Here is a 24,766-nt window from a genome sequence, read left to right as displayed (position 1 = left end):
TCCTTAGATGGGCACTGTCCCTAATTATGAACGTCTCAGAAATGGCCTTTGGAACGAGAGGCACTTGAATACAGTCCCAGCTCCACAACTTTCTAGCTTTGTCATCTCTATCTGTAAAATAAAAGTAATAAAAGCTACATGGCTGGTTTAGGGAGGGGAATAGGAAGTAAACAGAAAAATACCTGATAGAGTGAACATTTAATGAATGGTCGCTATTACTATTAGTTACAGTATTATCAGAAATGTCCTTAAGTACCATTAGTAAGAAAATTTAGCTAAATCAAATATCATTTTCTTAATTGAAGAGTTCTTGATGAGCTATGCAAATCAATAGCATTTTCTTAAGCAGTTGAGAAAGGCTTCATGTGTCTTTTTGTTTTTCCCATGTTCTTTCCCTCTCTTCTTTTTTAACCTTTTGTTAAGTACCTATTTTTGAGTTTTTCTTCCTAATCTTAAAATGTTATGCTCTGCTACTAATTCCCCACCAAAAATCATATAATCCTGACAGGAAAATATTTTTGACAGCCACCCAGTGCTGTGTCTGAAGATTGACTTTAAATCACGTATAAAATGAAAGTAACAATTTAACTTAAGACATTTTAAATTAAACTCCTCATCATCTTTTCGCATGGCATCAGCAGCTCTTAGAGCTTTAACTGCATCAGAATTTCCTACAGTGTTGTAACCAAATCAAGTCATCATAAACTTCCACGATTTAAGGATTTCTATGCTTTTAAAAGATTTATAATCCTAAAGTTCAAGTCCTCGTGAGATTGCGATAAATGTAGATGAACCCTTAAAATTCAAATCCCAAAATTGCTTTAAAGACCAGAAGTTTTGAAAGGGTCATAAATAAGTCCAAATTTTAAAATTAACATCTGTATGTCCATGATGATTGCCAATAAAAGAAGTTATTAAGATATGTGACTTATACCTATAATTATCCAGCATTTATGTTAAAGCGGAAAGACTGTACAACAACATGGTAGGTGGTAAAGATGAATGAAAAAATAAGCTGCGTGTTGGACAGCTGAGTTGCTAAATTGTACCAGAATTAAGTGTTTTAAAGTATGACTCAAGAAAATGAAAGCCAAGTAGAAACGACACCCCCTTCTGTTTGATCAGCTTGTGTTGGTGTTTATGCGTCCCGCAGAGGCAGAGTGTGTTACTATTCATGACAGCCCCAGTGGCTCCACAGTAGCCTGAGCCTGTGAGAATAGGGGAGAGACTCAAGCCCAGTTTTTGATGTTCTGCATGGGTGGGTAACCTGAATACTAAAATGCATTCCATTGACAGCTGACCCTGTAAGAAGTTTTTCAACAGTCTCCTGTTTTGTTTTGTTTTGGTTTGGTATTTTTTCCCCTTTTCCTCTCCTCAGAGCTCTTCCAGATACTTTTGGATAAGAGTAAATGGTCCTGACTGATGGTCATCTTTTTGTATTAGATTTTATTCTGGCAAGAATGGAAGGCTCAACTGGTTTATATTTATGTCTTCTGTTTTTTTCAAATTTTCAATGTTCTTGATTTGTCTGTCCATGGCTAATGGTTGTTGCTTGAACCTTGACTCAGAATACTGATCATGACTTCAAGGAGTGGACAAAGAGTCTATTGAGAAATAGTTTTGGGTTAACATGTGCATATCTATAGACTTTCTTCTTTATATTGGCTTTAACTCTTCAGCTGAATTTGTCTATTGAGTTTTAATCATATTACTAACTGTAGTCGACTTTGGAAGAACAGCTTAGGCAACCATTTTCTTTTGAAAAAATGCACAATCATTTTTTGAGTTATAGGTATTTTCAGTGAAATTTCACCTTAATTTTCAAAAATTTTTATGTGTGACAGTTAAATATTATTTAAGTCATTCCAAAATGCTGCATATTTTATAACATTTCAATTATCTTGTGGACCTAAATTCAACTTATAAGATTTAGTAAAATGAATGTATTCATTATCTCTTTTAATTGCAAAGACACCTCCAGCTAGCTTTAGGCTAAAATGATTAATATATTGGGAGGTTGTGTTTCTCACCTAAAGAATCTTAGGAAAGAATGGAGATTTACCTAGGCATCAGAAAAAGAAATAGCACCTTGAATATCACTAGGATTCTGCTCTAGTTGGATGCCCCTACCCCAGTTACCACTTTTCCTTCTCTTTACCTATTGGATCCTTTCCCTTTGACCACAGTCTGAATTTTTGGTACCAGGCTTTAGGTCAATCTACTACCTCCAGCTTAGTGGAGTCAGTAACGATATTGTAGATCCTCTGTGGACAGACACATAGTTGGCTTGAAGAAGGAAAGACTCACTTAAAAGGCAGTGAAAACCTGAATGTCCACTGTGGTAATCCTTTGTTAACTAAGGCAGATGAGACATTAGGTGAATTGGCTAGGAAAACCATTAAAAATGGGTTTTATTCTCTTCCTGTATGCTGCCAAGGTGATTTTGGAAAATGCTTCCCTGGAAAATGCTTCCCACTTAGTTGGCCCAACAAACATGCAAATCAAGGGATTCAAATCTTCAGGTTCAAGAACACCTGTGAAACTGCCTGAGTTATCAGGGCATGCATATTTGTAAAGCCACCAAATATTTGAAAGATGTTACTTTCCTTAAGCAATGTATGCCATTCTGTCATATGATGGTAGAGTTGTCATAGTACAATTCCAAACAGGGGCACTGGACACAGGTTTGGTGGCAGATAGAGTGCTGAATTTTTGCTACCTATGCTTAAAAATGCAGAGGAACACTGATCCTAAATATAAGTGCAGGTTTAAATGTAAATTATTTAGGCATTGAGCATAACCAGGTGAACAGAGCTCCCAAGATGTGCCGTTGGACACAAGAGTTCTTGGTTAAATTAACTTATGTATGAGCACCACCAGCCACATAAAGAGGGTCCTTATTGAAAAGGAACAAAAGTTCCTAAAGCACAGGTGGAGGTTGAACAGAGAAAAAATTATGCTGGAAGGAACTGAAGAAACAAAAACTTATGTCATGGGAATAAATATATCACAAAAAGAAATGCAAATAGAAGTAAAAGCGGAAAAGATGGGTTTGCAGATATGAATCCATCCATTTGAGACATTTAATTGTTTTACACTTGCTAGTATACTCATTAGGTCATGCTACTGATTGGAATATGTGTTTATTCAAGTAAACCTTATGTTTAGAGGCAGAATATTCAAAAGCACAAGTAGGACATTTCATATAATTTATTAGCTGTCAAAGAATCCAGTGGAAATATACTTCAACCTTTCCAATAATTATTCAAAATAATGGATCCATTATTATAAAAACTAGAGTTTGGGTAGTGTTTAATGCTGACACTTGACCAGCTCAAATAAAATGATGTTTTAGAAGTATTTTTTGTAGAAGTTGGGAAACTTCCTTAATTTATTATTTTTACTTATTTTTTATTCAAAATGGGAAGTTGTATTGACTTCATTTTTAATACCAACTCCATATAAAAAAGTAACATATGGAGATAATTTGGGAGAATTTTTAAAGATTAGTATAAAACTTAATTAGAACTCCCATGTACCTTCCTTATTGTTGCATATCCTTGAAGAACAAAGAGCACTAAAAATTAGTAGGCTGTCATCATCAAATTTTTCTGATTTGACATTATTAAGCAAACTTTGCGAGTATTTCTTTTTTTGGTGCATTTGATTAAATGTGTGATCGTATCTTGGTGAAATAGCCGGCTGGGCTGCAGACAGTAGTGTTCAGAAATGAAATTTGCTTAGAGCCTCTGAACAGACATTTTTCAATGAGACCTTTTTTGAATAATGGAGGATAGTGAGATTGCAGTGGTATGTATGTGTGTTTTCTTCCTTGAATATAGGGAGTGTTGAGATAGAGCAACAACACAAAAGTAATGAGGTATGAAAGAAAGCATTAGGTTTGTAAATGAGAAATTAACCTACTTTATGACAAATGAATGAACTATTTGTATGAGGGACTCCGTATCTTTATCAGAGGTTGGTATGCTAGTCTGTCTGCTTTGGTTTAGTAATCTCACTGTGTTAACTTCCTTTCCTGCTCCTCTCTCTTAGCTTGGTAGATGTAGTTCTGGAATTTTTGCTATATCCCGGTGTTCATCATGTATGTAAGCTCTTTTGATCCTACCTTGGTGCCCATAATAGCTGAATTTTGATTTCCACTCATCCTTCCCAGTGCAGCTCATTATAAATTCTGAACAAACATATTTTAAAAAGGTTTTTTTCACCCCTGATTATAGTACTTGCTCATGTTGAATACTTGTGAAATATAAAGTCAAAATAGGAATCACCCTGTATATCATAGTGGTACATCTCAATGTTCACAGATATTATTTCACACATATTTTAGCTTGATTATCCACATATTCTATATATTATCTGTATTTTATGTGTATGTGTTTGTTTTAGAATTAAGGTTAAACTATATATACAGCTTGTGTAACTCTCTCTAAGTTTCCCAATGCCATTCATTTTTTGAAAGCATCATTTTAAATATCGTACACCAATATTTCATAGCGATACATTATGATTTACTTAAACATTTCCTTATTCATGTAGGTTGTCATATTTTTCTAGGATAAGTAATGTTAAGGTTGTCTCATTCTCTGATGATATCTGTAGCACAGAATCCTTGAAGTACAATTACTAGGACAAGGTAAATAATTACCATTTGACTTACTGCTTGGTTACAGTGATCTACATGCATTGTTGTTGTCTGAGCATAAGTGGTCCCCCTAACTTTCTGGAAATTCTTTCCTAAGAATTGTTAACTCTTGGTTATGTATAATTAGTCATTACTAACTCTAGGTTATTATATACTTAATAAAGTTAGTAACTTACTGTTTGGTAGTTTTTAAGAATTACTAACTCGTATATATCAATGTGTAAAAGCTGAGGTCAGTAAAATAGTAATAAAAAATGAAATTTACTGGCTATTAACATTTAAATAAAGGACTGTGCCTAATGTCTTTGAATTTAACATAATGTTAAAACAAAACTGTACAATGAAACTGATTTATGAAGAATTAAGAAGTTCACCATCCAGTTTATGTCCCCATAAACTTTCTTAGTTTTGTTCTCTGCTCTGAATAGCTCTCTTCTTCTTCTTCTTTTTTTTTTTTTTAAAGATTTTATGTATTTATTTGACAGAGAGAGACAGCTAGCGAGAGAGGGAACACAAGCAGGGGGAGTGGGAGAGGAAGAAGCAGGCTCTTAGCGGAGGAGCCTGATGTGGGGCTCAATCCCAGAACGCCGGGATCACACCCTGAGCCGAAGGCAGACGCTTAACGACTGCGCCACCCAGGCGCCCCTGAATAGCTCTCTTCTCTCTTAAATTCATCTAAAACATCAACTTAACAAAGCTCTACTCTACCAAACCATATGGAACAAGAACATTGGAGGGCTTGGTTTGGGCTTTTTTAAAATTTAAGTATGAAAAGTAGAGGTAAATTTTATCAGCAAATATATTTAAAGTAAATGATGTTTGATTATAAAAGGAGAAAGAGGTCCATAAAGAAAAGTAAGTAAGCAGCACATTGTGGCTCATAATTAGTAAACATGAACTCAAGTTTTGCTTGGTGTAAGTTCAGTTAAAGATCTGCCCATAAGAATAAGAGTCAGGGGTAAATTATGAGGTGTTCAGTAGGTCCAAGTAAAATGGAAGAAGAAAACAGCAGGTGTATAATGCAACTTTTTATAATTTTTATAGTGATAGCAATACCTTTTGAGTTTGATTTCAGTAGTTCATTCTTTGGTCAAAAGGACTAACAGTTCTACTTTAAATATCATCTTTGTGATTTCTGCTTCCGGTTATAAAGGCATAAATGTTAAGTACATTTCTAGCAGTCAGATTGGTAACCAATTCTTACTTCACTTTCTATATTTCTTTAAATCTGCACGAGAACATATTCATAGGACAGAGTTTAAAGCTTGATTAATAAATGAATATATAACTGCATGAATGTGCTTTATGGACCTAGAAGAAACAATTGAACATGAAAGCAGTTTTTGAAGTTACTGTTGCAAGTTAAGTTCAAGTACCATTGAAAATTGCTCTGTACCAGCATATGAAATAATAAAGGCATAGTAAGAATCTTAAAAGGCACACTCTAGCACACTGTTTCCTTAAAATAAACATTGAATTGTTGATTAGCAGCTCATCATTTGCTAATTAGCAGGTATACGTTTTTAGTTGTATAAGATGAGGAGGTTCTAGCCATCTGCTGTACAATACTGTTAACTGTAGTGACAATATTGTACAGTTAAAAACCTGTTAAGAGGGTAGATCTCATGTTAAGTATTCCTACCACAATAAAGTAAAAATTAAAAGAAATTAAGTTCTCAAGAACTGAAGTGACATGTCCAAAGCGACATGGCTGGTTTATAGCATATACTGCCTTTTATTAAGGAATTTCTCAGTCTTGCACTTGAGTGTTCTCATTTTTGATTTTAGGCAAGGTGGTGTCACTGTGTAGCTGATCACACTGGTCCTATAACTTCTCTAGGTCTGTTTCATTTGTAAATCGTGGATAGGACTAGGGGTTCTTTCTCTCTAAAAACATCCATGAGGTAAAAATAAAATGGTAGAGCTCATTAGTATAGAGTATCTGTACTTGCAAGTTGCTATTTCAAGAAAACTTAATAGGTGTTTTTTTTTTTTTTTAAGAATTTTCATATTACATCCGTCTTAAAGGGCTAAGGCACAAGATTGCATGTGGTAATATATTTTAAAACTGTAAAATAGGTTAGACATTCTATTTGTGAATGCTTAAAAAGAGATGGACATAATGAAGGTATTTTACATTCTTTAAAAATGTTAAGGACTTGAAGACATTTCTCTCATATTTCTCTTTTTTTATTTCTCTATATTAAGGATGCTAATTATTAGCAATAAATCATCTTAAGATTTGATATATGGGATTCAATAAAGCTTCTTACATCAGCTTTCTTTTCCTTATGTTTATATATCAAATAAATTCCACATCGAGTTCTGGGCCAAAGGTACTGTTATCTTATACTATGGCAATTTCAACAGCTCTTCATTTATAAAGCAGAAGTGTGTACGTTGAATATTGAATAATCAGTGTTCCCCTTTCCTTTTTTTTTTACATAGCTGAATTTATTTACATAAAATTCTTACACAGCATGTTAGGATTTAAGCATTAAGGTACATTAAGTTCTATATTAAACAAATGATCTTTACTGAAAGTAATGAATACATGTGTAGGGGAATACAAAATATAGCAATAAAATGTATGTTAATGAGAAGCAAAGAGAATAAGCTTGGGAGTCAGAAATGCGTGATTTCCAACACTCTCTCTTTAGAACCTTATAAAAGTGGGGCGCCTGGGTGGCACAGTGGTTAAGCGTCTGCCTTCAGCTCAGGGCGTGATCCCGGCGTTACGGAATCGAGCCCCACATCGGGCTCCTCCACTATGAGCCTGCTTCTTCCTCTCCCACTCCCCCTGCTTGTGTTCCCTCTCTCGCTGGCTATCTCTATCTCTGTCGAATAAATAAAACCTTTAAAAAAAAAAAAAAGAACCTTATAAAAGTTACTTAATTTCTCCAGGCCTTGGTTTAAAATGGGAATAAAAACACTTACCTTTAAGAATTATTGTGAGAGTTAAATAAGATGAGATATATATATATATATATATATATATATATATATGAAACATTCAGCCCATGGATGGCTTTTATTGTTTTCGTTAGTTTTTTCATTTGTTGTTGAGGTTGGCACCTCTTAAGTGGGTCTCTAAATTGTTCTGCTTTTTTCTGCAGTTTTTAGAAGACCAGCTTCATTAAGGCATTAATTTTGTCATTCACTATGTATATTTGTAAACACCAAATGTCTGCAGGGTCCTGGTATATATATGGAGCATAATGTGGCAGAAGGAGCCTCTGGCTTCATAGCACTTGCAAATCATGGAAATAAAGAGCATTAAGGAATGCATCTATTATCATTAATTATTTAGTTAAAATTGTGGTAAATGCTACAAAGGTCAAGTCCAGGATGGTAAGAGAGTTAGAGAGTTATAGCAACAGGATCCGACCTTGTCTGTGTTGGGGGGTGAGTGGGAGCTGGAGAGACTTCCCAGAGCAATTGACATTTGAACTGAGATATGAAAGTTGACTAGGCACCCAAGAGAATATGCTGGTTCACTGCTCCCTTCACATTCTGTCATCAGAAGATCTCATCACAAACCCAAGCATGTTCCAGTGGAGGAGATTAATAGAGCTGAATAAAGGGAAGAAAATTGAGCATAGTTACCTTGCTTTGGCAATAGGGACAACACAATGGAATTTTTCACTTTTCAGAGAAAGTAAGTTAATATCGCAAACATTTTAGTATCAGTTGTCAGCCTGTAATATTAAATTTCAGGATGGTAAACTATCTGTTGACCATAAAGAATGGTCAGGCACTGTAGATTGAGATGAGAATACTTGAGAACTATACAAATATTGAAACCAAGACTTTTTAGCTTGGTTTGGGAGATGTAGGTCTGTGTCTTTGTGACTGCGGGGTTGTTTTACTCTAGAAGGTTGGTTTCTGTTCATCCTCATCCAGTTTTTCCTCATCCCCATTGGCCAGTGAAGTGTCCGGTATCTTTTGTTCCTGAGTAACTTTGTAGAAGTGGAAGGACGAGCTTTAGGAATACCGGGACTAAATTTTGGCAGTGTTGTGGTTATCACTATTTCCTTGTCAAAGAATAGCAGTAAAATTTCAACCTGGCAAACAGTTGTTAAGGGGCATGTGGTATTATCATTTAGTAAAGAAAGTAGACTCTGTGTATCATCTCTTCACTTCTAGAATTTAGCTTATTATTTAAATTTTGGAGGGTACCCACAGTATTTGAGGAGAAAGCTGATTTTCTTATTTAGAACAAATTTAAGATTAATAAAGTAATGGTAAAGCATGTTTTAGAAAATAGATGATATTAGTTTAAGAGTCTGAGCAAAATGATAAGTGTGTTTTAAGAAAATTAAGAAATTAAAGAAAATTTTTAGTAGAGGAGAAATACTATCGTAAGAAGATAGTAAATTCGGAGTCATTAATCTTTTTCCTCCATTTATCAATGTTTGTTGAGTGCTTCCTATATGATAAAATTAAATACAATTGTGATAGAGATGAAAAAAAGGGAAAGTACTGAATTTTATGAAGATACTAGGCTTAGGGATCTCAGGCACTCTACATGAGAGGTTTTCTTTTCTGCTGAGCCCTGGAGTGTACATAGGAATTGACCAAACAAATAGCCTTCAGGAAGAAGAGAACCTTCTGTTTCAGTTCCTAGAAGAAGAAGGATCTTGGTTCATGTGAGGAATTCAGAGGTCTAATAGCAGGAACATAAAGACTGAGAGGGAAGTGGCATCAAATCTGGCCAGAAAGTAGGAGCCCTGCATTTGTAGTGTGTGGTGGTTTTTTTTTTTTTTTTTTGGTTGGTTTTTTTTTTTTTTTTTTTTTTTTTAAGGTTAAGTATTTTGGACTTTATCTTAGGAGCAGTGAGAAGACATTAAAGGTTTTAAGTAGGGCAGTAACAATAATGGATTTTCATTTTACGAAGATCGTGTTGGCTCTCTCTGTAGACCTAATTGGAGGAGGCATCAAGAAAGGGATGTGGAGAGACCAATTATAGGAGAGTCCCCACTTCTGCCGTATAGCTGGGAGATGTAGGACAGAGCGCGCCTCTTTCTGATGAGTGGTAAAGATGAGGTTTGCATTAAATAAATCCCTTTTGACTCTAATATTCTGTACTCTAATTTGATTGTAAGGACACAGGGGATCTAAGTGATGGTGATCATTGGTTAAATGACCTTATCTGATCTTGTTACTCATTTTTCCTGATCTATCTGTTGGTATACTGTTATGTAGTTATAATACTCTCTCCAGTTGTTAAGTCAGATGTATTTTTATCTGAATCTTAAAATGTCTTCTTTAGAGACCTATCATATAATTGGAATTTTTATATGTTTGTATTTTAAATGCTATGTAAAAGTTATATGTTGGAACTACATTTAATTTAGTTAAGAGGGTTTAAACCACAAAGTTTCTTGCATTTTGGTCAAAGCAATGTTTATAAATCCTCATTATTGAAGTCATTCAAAGGAATTCCTTTTTTTTTTTTCTTTTAAAGATTTTATTTATTTGAGAGAGAGAGAGTGAGCAAGAGAGAAAGAAGGAGCAGGGGGAGGAGGAGGGAGAAGCAGACTCCCCACTGAGCGGGGAGCCCAACTCCGAACTCGATCCCGGGAGTCGTGGATCATGACCTGAGCTGAAGGCAGACACCTAACCGCCTAACCGACTGAGCTACCGAGGTACCCCCAAAGGGATTCCTATTTTAACGATATGTGAAAAAACAGTAGTACATGTTTCTTGCAACACTACAATGGTGTGCTAATCTGAGTGACAAAGGGAAAAATGTTGATTGTATATTATTTAAGAACTTCTAAGACACTTTAGCTTTTATGGCTTTCATTAATAATTTAAATATTTAATTATTCCCTGAGTCCTGTCTTCTAATTCTCTGTAGCTCTTTGTTATATCTCTTTTATGGCATTTGTGACATTGTGCCATGGCTTTTGATTATTTCTCTTCTTGCTTTTTACCTTTGTGGAAATAGAAATTCACCGAAGGCTGGGGCTGCCCTTGGTTTTTCATAATCCGGAGTACTTGATTATGTAAATGAGGTTTCTGTTGTATGTTGATAGGTTGATATTTTTAAAGGTGGTGTAGTTTGTTATATAAAGCACCATACATGAAATGCACCTGATATAATTTTTAAAAAATTAATAGCACAGACTCTAAAAACTTGGCTGTGTCTATGAGACTTAGTGATTTAGAACATGGTGTTAGAGGCAGATGACCTTCACCCTAAATCTTGAAACTACGGTGTAACAGCAGTGTGACTTTGGGTCATTTTCTGTGCCTTGGTTTCTTCTCTGACTCACTGGGCTAAAACCTATTTCATAGTGGGGTTGTGAGAATTAAAGTAGTTCATATAATATAGTGCACTGTCATAAGGTTTGATTATTATTAATAATATGAGAGTCAGATGGGAAAAATAGATGCTATCATCACCCTTGCCTCACGTAGCAAGAGTGGAGCACAGTGATTCAAGACCTCTCTTTTTTTCCTTTGCTCACTAAGTTTTTGTGAGATTGACATATTTCTTATCTGTGACTGCAATTTTCATGGCCTTCCATTTGGAGTCATTTTGTCATGTAACTTCATATACACCATACTATCTTTCTTATTTCTGAGTTATTCTGAAAGGAATGATTATCTAGCAATTTATGAGATACAAACGGAAGCCTGAACACTTGTAGGCACTGTCAGATAAGAATGCTAAAAATGCATTTATTACCTATTTCCATACATTCTGTAGTCATATATACCTAATATAGAGAGACTATAAAATGCAGTTTGTCTACGTAGTGTGTCAGGATAGACACACTTCCCACTGTACATTTCCCCCTAAATCAGCTGTGTTTAGGATTTGATGACAATGACTCTTTTTAAAAGCGACCATCAAAGAAAATAGTATTATTGTCACAAAGAAAGAACTATTTCAGAGGATAGGGTATGCGCTCAGAGTCCTTTATGTTGAAGAAACTTCATCATGTTGAATGGAATATGGTTTTATAAACACGTATAAAACAATGAGGGATTATAATTAAATAGTACTCAGCAAATTTATTGGCACCTTTAAGAAAAAATATGCAATTGACATGCATAATTAAAACAACACAGTTTTCAAAAATATTTTGAAGGCAGGTAATCTGAAAGTTTTTACAGATGTGCATAAACTAGGAGTTGGTGCCCTTTATTCTTGGCCTGTGAGAACTTGCCCTTCACAGGTAGGCTTGTAATATGATGTCAATATTTGTGTCCTCTTGAAGAACTGCTCTTTCAATATAGGATATTCTCTGTTCTCTAATTATAGTATGTAGAGGAGATACAATTTAAACCTCTGTTGACAGCTGAAAGGACTTTTTGAAAGAATATAAAAGCCCTTAAGTTCTTGTTCTGGGTAATCAAATACTTGATTTTACTTTTAATCCTAACTGCTCTGAAAGTGAATATGCAATTTTTCTGTGAGTTTTTGACTTAATACTTTCTTCCATAATTAAATTGTTTTATTTTTTTCAGAATGTTGTATTAAAAAGAACTGTTAAACACAGTGTGACATAGCTGAACGTATTTAAAAAAACTTATTTTGAATAATATAGGGTAATTGTAGCAAACCAGATGTTGCTAAGTTCTTATTTAATCAGAGATAAAAAATATTCACAATATAGTTTTGTCTAGCTGTCAGCTTAGATAAATGAATCCATTTCAATCAGCATGCTCCTAGCGAGAAAAGGAGGCGATATAATAACATTTTTCTAGCTACATTTGTTGAATATAAATATTAATCTTCTATGTGGTTAAAACCATGCTGTGCCAATTCCATCATAACCATAATTGCAGAGAAGCCTTTTAGATTTTTTTATATTTATGATTTTACTTCTTTTTATCCTTCTGGAGGCATTGAGTTAGATTCTACTTTTCATTTAGATTATATGTCCATGTAGGTTTGTGTTAATCTCATATCATCTTGAGGCTACTTGTTAAGACACTATGGTGTAATTTATTCTCCAAACATAATACTATCATATCGTCAAGGTTTTTTTTTTTTTCTTCTTCTCCCAAACCTACACCTCTATCTTTACCTTTTAAAAAAATCTGTTATAATACATGAGAGAAATTTAAATATTAATATTTTATATATTTCCTCTTTTGTTCTATAGCATTAGTTAAGACACACTGCTTCCAGAGCTGTGCTGACTTCTCAGAAAATGGTGCATAAAGTAAAACACTAAAAGAAAAACAAAACCCAGACTAACACAACAAAATAAAATAAAGCATAAAGCCAAAAAAAAAAAAAGTTAATTTCAAGCTCCATTAGAAATGCCAGTGAGAAGAATGGCAGGATATCATGATAGGTACAGAGACCAAAGTGGTAAGGAACGAGTTTACATATTCTAGTCATCTTGTTGTGTAGTCAAGAAAGGTGGAAAGGAAAACAGACCAGGAAGTGAATAATTTCTTAAGACAATCTCAACAGCATCACTTTTCTATACTAATAAAAGTTTTAAATGTAACTTTATATTCTGTCTTAAGGGCCTGTATACAAGGGGCTGTAGTAAGATGTTTGATATTATGGTCCTAATTGTTGATTTTTATCATATGTATGGAAAGCTTGTAGAGAAAATTGCTGGCATAGTGGAAAACCACCATGAGCTGTAATAATTACTGGAGCTAATTGACTGTTCCAGTTTATGTGGATGTTTGTTTAGGCCATTTATTGAGGAAATATAGAAAATGAAGATTGAAGTTGGAATTTTATTTCCACCTCTAAGAATAATTCTTAAGGATGAGTCTCAAATTTTTTAAAAAAATAATGTTCTTTCTCTCATCTCAGTTTTGTTCATGTCTTCTTCAGAAAGCAAGTTTTGAAAGCATTCTTCCTCATTGGTAGATAGAAAATTGGTTGGAGGCTTTTCACAAAATTGTCTTTAGAGAGAAATTAGAATGCTAAGGAGGGAGGGGGGAAGTCATAGCTTTATCTCCTCTTGCTTTTATTATGGAATTTTGAGAAAAGAGTAGAAAGCATATTTGATGGGCTCTCTCTATAACTGTAGATACTACCTACACTGTGAGCGGTGAAAAGACAGTGATGCAAAATTGTCCTTTTATGGATTTCTCATTGGCCTTCTTGCTTCGGTGACTTGAACGAGGAATAAAACAATACTCTTCTCCTGGAACAGGGTGGTTTTGAATGTGGGTGTAGAACCAGATTGGTGAGTGGTGGTGTCGGTCAAATGCCTACTTGTGTTTAAGATTTATATGTCAACATTGTGGGTGTTTTGCCCACACACTATGGGGTAACAACCCATATTTGATTTTAATTTTTTTCCTATGGTATTGAGGGTGTGTGTCTGAGTGTTTGTGACTTAGTGATTGTCTGGGCAAAAGAGGTAGGTCATTTGGAGTTACTTGTCATTCTGATGTTGGCCAGTTTCTGTCTGCCTCCCTATGCCTTGTGAAGCACAATAGAAACAATAATTTAGAAAGCAAGTGATCAGCTTCCAATGGCAAAATGCTAGTAGATTCCAGACTTTAAATGTATGATTTGTGGGGGTTGCCAGATATTACCTTCAGAAATCTAAATTCACAAAGTACTAGGTAAGTGTCATTGTATTTATTAATCTCTCATTTTAATTTCTTGATGTATTGCTTAGTTAATACCTTTTGTACTCATAAAATTTCTATATTAGTAAATGGGAGCTTATTTTGGGGATAATTTTTAAAAATCATACTTTAATTTTTATTTCCATAAACAATCTTTGTGTATACCTGAGTAGGGTCTCAAAGTCAGAGTTGATGAGAATTTCATGCTAATAACTTCCTTTATTGTTACTCTTTTTTCCAGTTTTCAGAAAATGCCAATGTTTATTTTCCATAGCTATAATTTTTTTGGGTAGACTTTCAAATATCTAAAAGGTGTTTATATGCCTTTATTTGGGTCTTTATTGACATTCAGATGTATGGGAACCATTTTTTTATTCTTTTAAAACTTATTACAGGGACACCTGGGTGGCTCAGTCAGTTAAGCGTCAGCCTTCGGCTCACTTCATGATCTCAGAGTCCTGGGATCGAGTCCCGTGTTGGGCTCCCTGCTCCCTCTCCTCCCCACTCATGCTCTCTCTTGCTATCTCTGTCTGTCTGTCTCTCTCAAATAAATAAATAAATAAAATCTTAAAAAAAACCCTTATTACAATTTTGATATAGTAGTGGTCAGAAACTTAAAGGGTGTGGATTGACTTTTGTCTACAAATTGAAAGTTTCTAAAGCTTAGATTTATCGTTTCTTAGTAAAACATTGTGTGTTCATACTTCTTTTTGGCTGAAGGAGATAAAAAATGGACTGGGTCTTCCAGATTTTCTCTGGAGGGAATAAAGAAAAATTGTGCATAAACCTTACTTTTTAAAAAAATTTAAGCTCTATGCCCAACGTGGGGCTTGAATTCACGACCCTGAGATCAAGAGTTGCATGCTCTATTGACTGAGCCAGCCAGGCACCCCAAACCTTAGGTTTTTTTAAGGCCAGAAAAAAGTGTACGTTTAGGGAGTGATCGTGTTTAAAATGCATGAGTAGAGGTTAACAATTCATAGTGGTCACTTAGAGGTGCAGAAATGAACATTCAGCTACTTGCTTGAGAGAACCTCCTTGAATCCTCTGCAGACCTGGGCTGCCCTAGGCTCATAGTCATTTAGGAATCCTTAGTTAGGGCACCTGAGTGGGGAATGGTGGGCCCTGGGGGCCTGGGAGCACCATCTCACTGCCTTCTCTGATTAGATGGTGACATGTAACGATTTCTGATGCCTTCAAACCATCTGGATACAACAGGGGAGGGTCCTCCTTTTCATTAAACTTCATCTTCTGAATGTAACACCCGCCACCCTTTCCTCCATGATCCCCCAAACATTTTGGAGAACAGAGGAAAGCATGCTCCCTTCCATGTTCTCCAGTCCTGTCATTTCTAAGGCAGAATCTTCTTTGTATTTTATCCATTGGCAAAGGGCGGGGAGAAAAGACTCACTTTTATCATTTCACCCCAAGGTTGGAACTCCTCTCTGGAATTTAGCAGTTTGCACTCTGGTGCCTCAGTGCAGCTGCCTGGTGGAGTGGAAGAGTAATCCAGTGATCCCATGGAGTGGAATAGCCATGTTCCTTTGGTATGGCCTTGTGACCTGGATGGTACTATGGACTAGTTAGTTCCCAACGAAACCCACCTTCTGGGAGTTTATGGCCCCACAGTTAAGGGGCTATGTAAGACTGAGAATTTTATTTTTATTTTTTTAAAAGATTTTATTTATTTATTTGACAGAGAGAGCACAAGGGAGTGCACAAGCAAGGCGAGTGGGCAGGCAGAGGGAGAGGTAGAAGCAGGCTCCCTACTGAGCAGGGAGCCCTACTTGGGGTTCGATCCCAGGACCCTAGCATCATGACCTGAGCCGAGGACAGGTGCTTAACCAAGTGAACCACCTATGCACCCCAAGACTGAGAATTTTAGAAACATGTCCAGTTTTATGTAGCTATTGGGTCAGTGTATGGCTTTTCCATTTCTCTCTTTAATATCTCTATACTGACAGGGACAATATCCTTTCTGCCTCATCCTCTTCAACCTCAGTGCTGTCCTGGAGGCGTAACTTAATGTCCTTTAACTATCAAGTAATATGATTCACTTTGCAGGACGTGTGAAAATCAGTCACAGTACCATAGTAAAGATTTGTCTGTACAGGTAATTGCAAACACTGCCTTGTTATTTGCTTTAGTAAGGTATAGATTATTATATTTTGACAGGCATCTGTTTGTTTAGTAGGCATCTCTGTTTTTACTTCCATCTGCTCTTTTAGTGATAGCCAGTTCAATTCCGGAGCTAAGCTTACTTACTTCATTCTTAGAGAAGCAAGGTTCTTTCTTCTGAGCCTTATCAACAGCCAAACTGACCTTTCAGGGACAAGCCTAGCTCATCAAGTTCTTTGGATTTGGTTTTGTATCTGTTTTCTTTCCTGGCTCATGGTCACAGTGCATATTCCAGTGAAGAGTTTCCTAGTCTCCCTCAATATTTTTTCCATCACTGCTTTCTACCTTCTTTTTCTCTGAATTCTTTTTATACAGACTCTCATGTTCTCATTTTTATAGTATAGCCTCTCAGAGTGCTCTCCACCCCTAATCCTTGTCTCGCCAAGAATTACCATTTAGAATTTATGATGACTCATCTTGGCATTACAGGTTAGTCACTTTTGCCAAGCTTAGATTTAGTTCTTTATTGTTTCTTTTCAGCTTAAATATTACCATAAACATTAACATTTCTAAACCCAATTACAATTATCATGCTTCCCATCAAACATTAGCACAAGCCTTTCTCCTACCTTTGTGAGGACTGTCTGAGAATCTATAGTTATTCAATTGGCTGAGATTAATGACTACTTCTTTAAAAGAAAACACCGTGAGTTCATTTTAGCTATAACTAGACAATCTTTAGAATTTGTAATAGCAGATAAATCATTTCATTTTGAAGTGGTGGAGAGGAGAAAAATCTTTTTTTGTTGTCTTTGACATGTCTTGTTGCTTTCCACAATGTCAGAACTCTCTTGTTTTCCTTGCATGCGTGATTATTTTAACTTTAGGGTCTTTAATAGCAGAACTGAGATTTTGATGTGAAGTGTGTAGCAGAACAACATTCATTTTATGAGACTCTTTTTAGATCCTGGACCTTAGGAGACATACAAATGCCACTCCTGAGGTGAATAATTTCTCAATAAGAAAGTAGATCATATTTGACATTTGTGTAATGGCCTTACTTTATAGGAAGATGGAGGAGTGAAACCCTGTGAGGTCTTCTGCTTCAGATTTGGCATAAAGTTGTACTTTCACCCCACTCTGGAGATGTTTCGGTGTTAGCTTAGAAAACCAAAACCAAAATTAAAACAAACAAACAAAAAAACCTGATGGAGAACGATTACTCTACAAAATCCAACTCTTTTCTACTATCCCTAGAATAAAAAAAAAGGTATATGAAAGTGGAATCTCATAATCTTCATAAATTGAGGTATTTAAACTCTCCTTGAAGGAGAAACAGAAGAGATATCCTACTGGGAAATCATATTTGACCTTTTTAAGATATTTAGAACTAGATTATTTTTACTAACCTGTGCTTTGGGAGTAAGTTCCATATCTACATGATCGTAAAATCTTTTTATTTTAAATCTTGTTTTTTGGAGCTTAACATTAATTACATACAGTGCCTAGCACAGAATATGTGCTTCATTAATTCATGTTGCATGAGTGAAGGGGTGAAGCTTTGTTTTGCCTTCACAAAGATGTCTGCAAAACATGACTTGAGGAATGTTTGCCTTTTCTTCTGGCAATATATTTTCCCATAAAGTGTTTCTTATCTCTAAGAATTGTATTACAATCATAATGGAAAAGAATGATTGGTTTTTTCATTCTTTCCTTAGCTGAGCCTTGGAATTTTATAACTTATGAAACACAATGTTTTTCTTCCCAAGTTCAAATGTAGCACTTAAATGTTCATTTTTTATTCATGGATCTATCTTTGTAAAACCATTCTTTTGTCAAAAATCAAAGGTTAATAAGCTCTAATTGTTAAACACAGTCAGTAGAAGCTCTGATATGCTGATATTCTAAAGCTTTGAATACTTGAAATGGTCATCATTTGATGTTCTGTGACATCTGGACTGCTCAGCAAGCTACTCTAAAATTTTATGTTGAAAGAAATGAGGGCTTTCTTAAACGTTTTATTTTAGATTGATTTGCAACATAGAGAAAAGTTGTAAAAATAGTACAAAGAGTTCCCACATACCCGTTAATCAGCTTCCCCTATATTATCACTTACATAACTGCTGTGGTCTGAATGTGCCCCCTGAAAATTCATATGTTGAAATTCTAATGCCCAGTATGATGGTCTTAGGAGGTAGGGGTCTTTGGGAGGTGGTTAGGTTGTGAAGATGGATCCCTCGTGAATGGGTTTAGTGTTCTTATCAAAGAGACCCCACAAAGGTTCCTAGTCTCTTCTGCCCTGTGAGGACACAGTGAAAAGATGGTCATCTGTGAACCAGGAAAGCTGACTAAACACCTATCCTGCAGTGCCATGATCTCAGACTTTCAGCCTCCAGAACTGTGAGAAATAAATGTCTACTGCTTATCAGTTACCCAGTCTCTGGGATTTTGGTATATAGCAGCCCAAACATACCAAGAAATTAGCATTAATACACTACCATCAGCTAAATTTCTAAGATGCAAATCTTGTTCAAATTTCACCAATTTTTCCACTAATGTACTAGGGATGTATTTAAATGTGGAGTAACTTATCGTTGGAGCTATGTATGATTGACGGTTTTTGTCATTATGTACTTTTTTTCAGAGAGTAATGACAGAAACTTGACCAGCCTCTTTTAATCCGTGATGCTCTGAGACTGGCGTTCCTTTTTTCTTTTCCTGAAGTACGTTTTTGGATGCTAGCATACGAGAAAAGGAATGCCACACTAATGTAGGTCTTCCCTAAAAACAAAGTGGCATAAAGTGAAGTTTCTGATAACAGGGAAGCCTATATCATTACTATTTTAGGAAATCATTAAATATTAATGATGTTAGCATTTGTATCCCCATTTAGATGATCTTTTCCAAAGTATGATAAATTCTGTATTTCCAAGTCGTTATGGATGTAGAATCAAGTTAAATATTCTAGTTTGGTATTTGGAACTGCAATACTATAAAAGGTATATACTTTATCAGTCTCATCAGTTGTAATACCCGCTGTTCTTATAGTAGAAGACAGTAAGTGGTAAAATGTAAATGTTCCAGACTAAAACAGTACTTGAGGGAGATTGTGAATAAAAGGAAAAACAAGAGATTTAGAAGCTTGTCCTGTTATCTTCTAGCCGGTAGGCTTCTGCCCCAGCCATTACATTCCTGTCCGTCCTGACCGGTACATTCCTCACTCTCACCCGGTCATATTATACTCCCAGCTGTCTGCCCAGTATGCTCAGCATTTCATGTGTTTGTGTCTTTGCTTTTGTGCTTATTGAAGCCTTGTTTATCTGTTTGGAAATAAGGCATAGTTATAAAATGGCCTGTGCCACATGAGTTGTATTAATGGTGAATTTTTGAAGTAAATCTTTCACATAATAAGGCAATGCAAATAATTTCTCTGGTAGCCCTATCTAGGCATTATTGGCTTCATAATACTGTTTCAAGAAAACTTGAAATGTTGGCTAGCAGAGATTTGTTCAATTTGTATTTTGATATACTTCTTGGTTTTCAGATTAACACTAGAAATACTGCTTTTTAAAATAACTTTTTTTGGGGTACCTGGGTGGCTTGGTTGGGCATCTGCCTTCAGCTCAGGTCGTGATCCCAGGGTCCTGGAATCGAGCCTCACATCGAGCCCCACATCGGGCTCCCTGTTTGGCGGGGTGCCTGTTTCTCCCTCGCCCTCTGCCTGCTGCTCCCCCTGCTTGTGCTCTCTCTCCTATCAAATAGATGGAGAAAATCTTTAAAAAAAAAAAAAGATAAATAAAACAACTTTTTCTTTCAACTGTATATGGAGTAATTTTAATTTTGTAAATGTATGAAAAAAAACCAGGCTAACATCAAATGACTTTAAAAATAAAAAACTTGAAATTTACTTAAAATATATATATTTCAGTATCTGATCTTTCAATGTTTCTAGCTATAAGGATTTAATAATGTCTGGAAGTGGGAGTACCCTGAATTTAGGACTTGGCTTTAGCAGTTATTAGTCATGTGACAATGGCATGTTCCAGAGTCTGGTGAAAATCAGGGATGCTAAACAGTACTTATATCAATAGTGTTAATGAGATAATTTATCTAAAGCATACAGCAGAGTGTTTGGTCCATAATAAGGATTTAGTATTTGTTATTATAATCTTAAGGCATCATTTTAGAATTTAAATCACAGTATATGATAATATTTTGAGTGAGTATTAAGGATAAATTAGTAGACTTATCATTGCTGGGCAATTAGAAGTTATTATTAAAACTTGTATCATTTAATTTTGTATACTTGTTATTTTCATTTTAGATAAAGAAAAGATCAGTTACTTTTAAATGAATTTAGAGATTATCATATATGTAAATGCTTTATCAAAATAAGGGCAAGAATAGGCAGGTAATCAGGCAACCGTATGAATAAAGAAAAGTAGAGAGATGAGAATACATTAGGGGTGCTATGACAATGAGAAAGGAGGGAAGCTATACAGTGTTGACTTTTAATAAAAGTACTACCACAGAAGCATTTTTATTTTACGAGGCTCCTGGAATAAGAATATTGCTAAATCCTACAAAGAAAAAACCCCAAGTGAAATAATGCATGCAAATATGCTTAAAGAGATTTAACCAAATAGAGTTGTATCTATTTATTCTTTTCATGCAACCATAAATCCAGAGGTGAGCAGTCCAAAACGAGTGTAGCGGGTTCATGATGATAGTAGGACCCGAAACTCCTGATTCCTTCTGGTCCCTGAGCCTCATAATGTCGCTCTTGTATCATATGTGTCCTCGTGGTCCCACCTTGGATACTTCAATTTCAGCCCCTCACATTCCAGGCATTCCTATCAGCCCTGTGAGGGAGGACAAAACGTGGTTGGGAGGGTTTGGAACCAGTATTGGGAGAGGAAAACTTTCCTAGAAAGTATTCAGCTTATCTGTCTTTCATCAGGGGTGTGTCAGGGGCCACCCCTCCCTGCAAGAATGTCTGGGGAAGTCAGGGACTTTTGAACAAGCACTTTCCTACCCTGAACAAAATGAGGATTCTGCTGCTTAGGAAAAGGGGGATGGGTGGTAAGTAACCCGTCCTGTCTGTGGAAGCCCTTCACAGTTCCTGGCACACAGTGAGTTTTCCATGTCTGTAGCCATTCTACTGTTGTTATCATCATTAGTGTATTGGATTTGAGTTCTTTTAGATCGTTAAGTTAGTCCCAATTTGATTAGACTGAAGCAGTGTTTAGTGGAACTCTCAAATATTGTACATATTACTAATGTTGCAGCCTTTCCCTATCATTTCTGAATTTGTAATGTGGGTTTTATTGCCTAAGTTATTAAGAGACTGTAATGAGAGATATTTTTTCCCCAATCCATTTAAACCTTTTCATCTGCAGCAAGTTTCTTTTATTTGAATGTTATGTTTACCAAAAATGCATATTACTGTTTATCTCAGCCACCTGTCACATGTGAGTTTTATAGTAGTACAGATTGACTTATCCATTCCAACAAACTATCGCGGGTGTACTAATTAGAAGTTTGTATCTTGATATGCCTAATAATACAGGGAGGCTTATCAGACTTGCAGATCAGTCTCAAATATTTTAGTCTCAGGTAAAAGAGTAGAGATAGCCTCCTGGGGAGAAGTGCTGATAAGAACAGGGAGGCTTGGGCCCAGTCAGACAGGCTTTGTCCCATGCAGGCACCAGGCCATACAGGTGTCATTGTTCTAGGCAAGGAAACTGAGGCAAATGCCCAGTTGTGTGGAGTGGTCTGACGTAGTGAAGTTTGTTAGGTGTCTGTGAGGTGGTGGTCACAGTGGTGTACAGGGCTGGACCCAGACATGCCGCATAAGCAGTTTGTGGCAATAAAACGAAATCTGCGTGACTCCAGTGGGTGGATCGAAGCTGTTGTTCTACTTGCTGTCTTGTCTGGCAATAGGGTGGGGCAGAAACTGAAGTTGGAAGACATCCTATGATTCCAGGTGAGAGGGCTTGAAGAAGGAAGAGGCCAACAGTCGAGTGATTCACACAGGGAAATAATTTGTGGAGGTTGTTGGGAGGGGGTTGAAACCAAAAACCAAACAAGCAACTAGTCTCACAGTGTGAGGCCTTTATCCTTTTCTTTCTTCAGGAATGCCACCACCATAGTTTGCATCCATCTCCCCATCCTTCCCTCTTCCCCTGGCTATTGCAGCCTTTCCATGTAGGGCTCAGATGAGACCTTGCCTCCCCAAGTCCTTTCCCACATTTCCTTCGTAACTGCACTTCCTTGCCATGGTGACTTACCAGGGCTTTTTGTAACTCCGTACTTGCTTTATTTCCACAAATAGTATCTGTGTTCTTTATTTTCTTCTCTGGATCTATTGCACTGCCTGGCACTTGGTAAATGATAAATATAAATTAATCAAAGGCATCTGTAGCGTTAGACATCTGTGTTGTAGTTTCTAGAATCGGGCTGGAGTGTATCTGAACACATAACACTGAAGTGGTACTCATGGCTGTGCATTACTTTTACAATGCCAGAGTGAGGTCACTAGCTTGGAATAAGGAAATGAAGGAAACACTGTTTGAGAGAAGCAGTGCTAGACAGATAGATGAGGAAGATTGTGAAGATATGACCTTGTTTAAGCGCCCAGAGTCCCATTTTCCTCATCTGGAAGCAGTGGATAGAATGGTGATATCTTCCACTTGGGATTGGTGTCAGAATTCAACATGGTGATGTGGATGAAGCACCCAGAATCAGGCTTGTAATAGAGTAAGTGATCAATTATTTTGTACACATTATTACACTATCTTATATATTCTTTTTTTTTTTTTTTAAAGATTTTATTTATTTGACAGAGATAGAGACAGCCAGCGAGAGAGGGAACACAAGCAGGGGGAGTGGGAGAGGAAGAAGCAGGCTTATAGCGGAAGAGCCTGATGTGGGGCTCGATCCCATAACGCCGGGATCACGCCTGGAGCCTAAGGCAGACGCTTAACCGCTGTGCCACCCAGGTGCCCCTATATTATATATTCTTAATCTAGATTTAAAGAGATAGAACTTCTATTCTGTTTGCTTAGGTTTGAATTCCAGTTCCACCAGTTACTAGCAGTGTTACTTTGGAAAATTGAGTTTATTCATCTTTAAATAGAGCTAGTGATAGCACTGCCTCACAGGGCTGTTACAAGGATTCAATGGCTTAAGACACATGATGTGCTTAGAACTGTGCCTGGCTCTTAGAAAATCTGCTTTAGGGGCGCCTGGGTGGCTCAGTCATTAGGTGTCTGCCTTTGGCTCAGGTTCTGGGATCAAGCCTCACATCGGGCTCCCTGCTCAGCGAGAATCCTGCTTCTCCCTCTCCCACTACTCCTGCTTGTGTTCCCCGTCTTGCTGTCTCTCTCTGTCAAATAAATTGATAAAATCTTAAAAAAAAAAAAGAAAAAGAAAATCTGCTTTAAGATACTCAGTTATTTTTGTAGGGAAAAATAGAAAATATTATCTTAAGAGACTGGCCCTTAGCTTTCATCTGGGCGTTTAGAAGAATATAGCCAAAGGACGCCATACTGTGTTGTGGGACGGTCATCAGCACCATGATTACCCAAAGCTGTACTTAGTCAAGATGATTTTGTTGCCTCTGTGTCAGCTTGACTGTGGATAGTGATGATGCCTCAGTACTTCTGAATGTTGCTCTATTTTACAATTATGTGCTTGAGTATTTATTATTATAGACTTTTAAGACAGATTTACTTAGTTTATAATTAGTATTAAAATGATCACAAGAAAGCCATTGTTCTGTTTATTTGACCGTGTTAATGAGAATGTAGATATTCCCCAATAATATAATAATACCTTATATTGAAGGTATTAAGCTTAGTTTTTAAGTTATTCAACACATTTAAATGTTGCCATTTAAATGGTTAGGGTTTTCTTTTTTAGAGATTTTATTTGAGAGAGAGAGAGAGCACATGAGCGGTAGGGGGATGGCAGAGGGAGAGGGAGAAGCAGACTCCCCACTGAGCAGGGGAGCCTGACGAGGGGCTCCATCCCAGGTCCTAGGATCATGTCCTGAGCCGAAAGCAGACGCTTCATTGACTGAACCACCCAGATGCCCTGAAATGATCAGGTTGTATGTAGGTGCTCCCCTCCCTTTATACTATATACTACTTTTACATGTTTCTCTTCTTTCATTCCTTTTGTTGGAAGATGTGCTAGCTGTTTTTCCCAGGCTTTATTAGTAAAATAATACAATGATTTTGACGCAGACAAAATGTTACATTTATCATTCAAATACTTCATTTTATAGACCAAGAAGTTGACGTTGTTGAAAGGTTAAAATAACTTATCAGCGTACTCACAGAGGGACAAATACAGTAATGACGTCAGCATGAAAGCCACTGTCTCTGGCTCAGTTGAGTCGCCTCAGTGGCAGTG

The 24,766-nt window shown here is 36.4% G+C and overlaps 1 pseudogene; it reads left to right on the top strand.

The window, feature by feature from the left end:
• The first annotated feature begins 2,529 nt into the window (after window positions 1–2,529).
• Window positions 2,530–3,002, top strand: LOC121101512 (annotated as a pseudogene).
• The last annotated feature ends 21,764 nt before the right edge of the window (window positions 3,003–24,766 follow it).

Source organism: Ursus maritimus, unplaced genomic scaffold, assembly GCF_017311325.1.
Source record: "Ursus maritimus isolate PB19 unplaced genomic scaffold, ASM1731132v1 scaffold_8, whole genome shotgun sequence".
In the NCBI taxonomy this organism is placed as follows: domain Eukaryota; kingdom Metazoa; phylum Chordata; class Mammalia; order Carnivora; family Ursidae; genus Ursus; species Ursus maritimus.
This window is presented reverse-complemented; position numbering and strand designations above follow the sequence as displayed.